This window comes from Ovis aries, chromosome 17, assembly GCF_016772045.2.
Source record: "Ovis aries strain OAR_USU_Benz2616 breed Rambouillet chromosome 17, ARS-UI_Ramb_v3.0, whole genome shotgun sequence".
Taxonomy (NCBI): Eukaryota; Metazoa; Chordata; class Mammalia; order Artiodactyla; family Bovidae; genus Ovis; species Ovis aries.
In genome coordinates this window covers 33,324,959-33,330,958 of record NC_056070.1, presented here as the reverse complement: position 1 = coordinate 33,330,958, position 6,000 = coordinate 33,324,959, and the positions used below count along the sequence as shown (strand labels likewise).

The following is a 6,000-nucleotide window of genomic DNA, read 5'->3' as shown; positions in this document are numbered from 1 at the left end:
TTTCTAAGAGCCCAAAGCCAAAACAATCCTAATGCCTATTAGTAATAAGATGGATTTTTGAGTGTAAACTCACACAATGCAACGCTATAAAAGTTTGAAAAGACAGTAATATATAGCATTGAAAAGGGGCAAACTATTATATATACAGTGTGTTTAAGTTTTAGAAACATAACATTGAGGGGAAGAAAATAGCACAAAAAAAGACATTGTTTGACTCTATTTCTATGAAATTTAAACAATCAGTACCAATATATGGTGAAGAATAGTGGTTTTCTTTGTTGGAGGTTATGTCCAGGAAGTGGTCAACTTCTTGATCAGGGTGATGGTTCAACACATATGTTCAGTTTTTATAAAAATGTATAGGACAGTTACTTAGAACCTGTGCATTTTCCTGTATACAATATAGTTCAACCTAAGTTTACAAACAAAATAAGAATAACAGACACTCATTAAGAATGTAGCATCAGTTCTTTTGGGACATATTTTAGGATGTCTTACTGTATTAGCAAGACAGGCAGAGACCCTATCTGTGTGTGTGTGTGTGTGTGCTTTGTGCTCATTGTTTTTTTAATTGGAAGATAACTGCTTTACAATGCAGAGATCCTATCTTAAAGATGAGTTAGTGGTTAATATTTGCATGATGAATAAAATTTTCCCAGAAATTCGGGAATCTATGTCTTTGGTATGTATCTCACTACTATTAGCTGGATTCCCTCCAACTTTCAGGTAAAGGAACGAAAACATTAGTCATTGCCAAGTTCCCAGTGTATTTCCTTGGACCACCAGCTAGAAAATTCCATGTATGTTTATTTAGTCAGACAGTTTAAAATTATTCTATGTACAATACCATCTCTGTTAAAAATTATTAAAATTTTTTAGAGTAAGACTTTTACTATTCTAACAACTTTATAAAGAGTGTAAGATAATTACAATAGAACCCTGTAATTACTGTAGAATTATCTATCAGAACATGCCTTGCTGACTTTACAAACTATTTGGAGTACACACACACACACACACACACATGCTGTGTTCTTCAAGAGGAAGCAGAAAGTCATGAAGTGACTTAAATTTACTGAGTGAAGGATAGAAACTTATTTTGAAAATGAATGACAAGTTTTGCAACAAAATCGCCAATCTATCAAATTTAAAATGCCCACAGTGTTCTGAGGATCAGGGAAGATACATGCATCCAATTTACTGGATTACTGTGATTTCAGAGGTGGGAAACCTGACATAGTGAGAGATATGGTATGTTACTGGGGGAAGGGTAGAGAATATTAAGTCCTTAAAAAAGCTTTAGGAAGATACTAACGCTAGATCTTTTTAATTTCTACCTTCCTTTGAAAGTTTTTCTCATTGTTTTCTTTGTAAAATGTTTCCAAATTCATCTCCTCAGTACTTAAAAGAAGTTAACAGACAGTTGTTTCTACTGTAAGCATGTCATGCACCTTCTGTGGATTCAAGGATAAAATTAAAACAAGGTATTCTCTGTAAAGCAAATATATTTATTATGCACTTTCATTTACATAGGGATTTTCGCTTAATATAATACAAGGAATAAAATAAAACTTTTACAATGTGAAATTCAATGTACATTTTTAGGCTATTTACATACCCCCAAACCAAGGGAAAAATTCAAGAAGAAAAAGCATTTGTCTGCGACTACATTTGCTGCAAGGTGTAAATGGAGGACATTTAAAGTAAAACAAGTATTTGCATAGGCAAACAATATTGGAAAAAGTACTTACTCTTGTTTTTTGAGCAGTGAACTACTTTTGGTGAGGATTCTGGTAGACATGGGGGGTGAGGGGGAGGGACACAACATTACTGGCTGTATTGTGCAGAACACACTGAGTTCTGGTCCATTTTCCTTCCAAAACCTTTCCTACACACATGGAGACTTTATTTTTCATTACTGTATATATACATATATACATATACATATACATATATATATATATATGTGTGTGTATATATATATCACTTCCTCTGCTACCAACTCATGACTTTTAGGAAAGGAACACAAATGGAAGGGTATAAAACTGTTTAAAAGCATGTGGCATCACAGTTGTATTGTGGCAGCAGGTGATTTACAAAATTTAACGTTTTTTATTTAAAAAATAGTTACTTAGGAGTTTTCTATTCATGGGACTATTTTTACTCTCAATGGAGCAGAAGCTATTTTCGGTCATGGTATTAAATAAATCCCCACAGAAACCAGTAAGCAAAGCAGGGCTTCTTCCACCCCCATATTAGCCTTATCCTAACTGAAAGCCACTGCTGTTCTATTCCAAAACTTAGTTCATATAAAAACATCCAGAGGAATATTTACTTCTGAAAAGCATATTTCTCCAACAGGTTCTCTTCCTACCAACTGTTTCAAGTGAATATAGTATGGATATGAAAACACTGAGCTTTTCAGAAAACAGAAATCCCTTGTGTCACGAGTCATATCTTTGCCCGTTGGCCACAAGGTGCATTTTTGTAAAAACAATAAAATTAAATAAATACAATTCCAATAATTCAAGGTTTAATAGAAAAACTGGCAGCTTTCAAGATTCTCTTTCTAAAGAAAAATACACCTAATAAGAAATTAGAGCTTCCTCTTCTAAATTATGTAAATGTACTGTATTTGACATATGAGTAGAGTTGGTTCTAATAATAGGATGTGTTCATAGTTATTAACAGAATCATTAACACTTTTAAGGCTACTTTGCAAGAGTCCTATTAAGTGTATTTAATAAATGTCCCATAGGGACAAAAATTCAACACTTGAAACATTCACATTTGAGTTATAAATATTGCCATGTCACCTTAATATTGATTGAACTTATCTCCTATTCTGATTATGACTGACCGACGATATAAACACCCAAGTTTTGCTGACTTTAAAAAACAGAAGCAAACACAAAAGCCTTACAGGAAGATCAAGTGAAACATTTATCACGACCAACTACATATTTCTGTTTCTGTGAACAGTGCATCATGTATGTGTCTTTCATATATGAAGATGACATTACTGACCTCAGATACTAAGACATTTTCTAAAGATTTTTTTCCAGTAGTCGCAATGGTTTTGTGCTGAATCTCCAAATTCTCTTTCCTATTCCTCTTCATCAACAGCACATGGAAGGAATAGAATTTCTGGGTTTTGCAAGATCCCAGGGCTTTTGCAAAGATCAAACCTGCAACCTTGGTTTCTAAACAATAAATTTGACCCTCTCCAGACATTCATACAACCCACCAAGCTAGCTCAACTGGTTAAAGTGTCCATCTAGGAGGTCAAGGCGGTAGGTCACATGCTCATCTGAACAGCTGACTTTATTTTCCTTGGTTACAGACTTCACCCGTAACCCTGGCATCTATCATTCTAGAAGTGATTGTCCAAAGAGTAAAACAGGAAAGAGTATGTGGACAGAAAAGTGCAAATCCATTACTACTATTTAGCAAATAGCAATAAAAAAAATACACCTGTGCTATGGCTGATAGGTTAGTAGTGTCATCTGTGAAGGAAAACATATATTCATCAAGAATACTCATCCAACTAATCATTAAAATTGATCCAATTGATTCTGAGTGGGGGGCTATTTTGGACATGCAGTGATTTACAAAATAGAAACGACTGAGAGAGAAGCCGGCATCGCAGTTTACAGCAGCAGATGTTTTACATAACTGGCTGGAAGAAAGAGGGTAGTCAGTGAATTGTTCAGGGATCACAAATGCACCCTCAGACAGACAGGTGCATCCCCCTCTACACACATGCCACTGAGGCCCGGCTCTGTCCCTGAGAATTTTCAGGCCTCAGGAATGATCGCCTGTCTTCTTGGATGTGGAACGACAAGTGAGAGGAAGGTGAAACTGCATCCCGGTCAATGAAACAGAACTTTGTTCTGCCTATAGTCTGTGTGTGGGTTTTCTATTTTTTTTTTTCACACCTTTAGCTGAAGATTAGGAGGATTCCACTGAGAAATCCAAACTTAAACTACTTAGAGCAGCTCTCTAAAATACCAGACTTTTAAAAAATCTTTCATGAAACTATTTTTTCACCTTGATGTAGCATTAAATAGAAACACATTTTTAACCAATGCTGAAGGTGTAGTGAACATAATAAGAGTTGCATGATTTATTTTATTGAGTGACATTTTTAAGGATACAGGAAACAAACCATACACTACAAGGTAAATGTGACTGAAGCAGTATGCTTAAGTTTCGTTTGCCACAGAAAGAAAAAAATAAATACAAGGAACACTGCCTTTTCATATATATTTGATCATGGCACATGCACACTTATCAAATATTAACTTAAAATACTCAAAATATTTTTCATGTTTTATCAGGGAACTGCAGTATATATCTGCATTTAAAAAAAAAAGTGCTTACTCTTGGGTAGTGAATACAAAGCACACAAAATGAAATTTTTTGAGCACAGAGGGTTACATTGAGAAGGCAGCCTTACTACTTAGGCACATGACAGCATTTAAGGTAACTGTACTGCAGGTATCACATTCTTCTTCTTTTTTTTTTTTTTCCAACAAATCAACAGGCATTTTATGTTTTCATCCAGTAGCTGAAGAATCTCTCCAATCACAACGTCTTCTGTTTCACAGAATAGGAAACTAATACAAAAGTTAAAAAAAATTAATTTCTATGTTATACTTATTAAATATAACTACATATAGTTTCAAAACTACATAAGAAAGGGTTCAACCCCTAGGTTGGGAAGATCCCCTGGAGAAGGGAAAGGCTACCCACTCCAGTATTCGGGCCTGGAGAATTCCATGGACTGTATAGTCCATGGGGTCGCAAAGAGTTGGACACAATTGAGTGACTTTCACTTTCACATAAGAATATATATATATATTTACTATGTAAAGCACAAAAGTAGACCTATTAGAGAGTCACTAAGTATAAATTACTTAAATATTCCACAAGGGTTCACCTTAATTTGTATGTTTTATTGTAAAATATATACCCACACTTAATATTTACAAAAGATATCATGAGAATTAGAGGGCTGTACCATCAGAACTAAATATTTTAAAAATAAATCACACTGGTGAATGAATTAACTACTTTTATACAACTTATGTTTGAATAATATTTCACCAGTCTTCCATAGATTCACACTGAAGGGTGTTTATTATTAGACTGTATAGGAAATACTTGTGTATAATTATACATATGTATAAACATACATATGTATAATGTAGCACATGTACAAACATACTTGTGTATAACTTAGCAAAAATGCCTAATAAAATCTTGAATTTATCTCAAATATGAGAAATGTATTTCTGAAAAAGTATCTATAATATAAAATTATAATTCGATTTTCCCATTAACTTCCCCTCTATAATTAGAATAGCATCCACTGTAGTAGAAAGGAGAAAAAAGTTTTTATTTAATAAATATAACTTTGAGGTCTAAAAAAATTCTTACACCTAAATATTGGGCCCTGAATACCTTAAATATCTACTTTTGATATGTGTACATTTCACTTGAAAGATTCTTAAGAGATCTGTCATAATAAAAATTACCTTTTATGATTCAATTTTTTACTTCTTCCAGGGTGAAAAAAGGAAGGAAATTAACACTCACTACCTACCTATTAAGCATTACATACACTACTTTATTCAAACCCCAAAGAGAAATAGCCCCACCTCTGTTATCATAAAAGAACTTTTAAGGGGGGGGGGAATGATTGTATAGGAAAGAATCTTTAATCTGAGATCCATAAATAGCATATTCATTCATTCACTCATACAAAACATTTTTACTGAGAAACTGCTATGGGTCCAAGCAGTATTCCAAGTACATGGAATACAGTGGTAAATAAGAGAGATTAAAAATCCCTACCCTCACAAGGCTGACATTTCAGATGAGAGGGGACAAATAATAAACGTAATAAAGCATATAAACCATGTTAAGAAATAAGTACCATGGCTAATGGGAAGCAGAAAAGGGGGAAAGGGAGTGATGGAGGTGGGAGAATTCAAA

The 6,000-nt window shown here is 33.9% G+C and overlaps 1 protein-coding gene across 3 annotated transcripts in view; it reads right to left on the bottom strand.

The window, feature by feature from the left end:
- Positions 1–1,487: 1,487 nt before the first annotated feature.
- Positions 1,488–6,000, bottom strand: part of ANKRD50 (ankyrin repeat domain containing 50) — a 37,819-nt gene continuing 33,306 nt past the window's right edge. For all 3 annotated transcript variants that reach the window (XM_004017265.5, XM_060401032.1, XM_042234358.2), the window contains one exon: positions 1,488–4,619. The gene's annotated coding sequence lies outside the window, so the exon portion shown is untranslated. The remainder of the gene's footprint in view (positions 4,620–6,000) is intronic.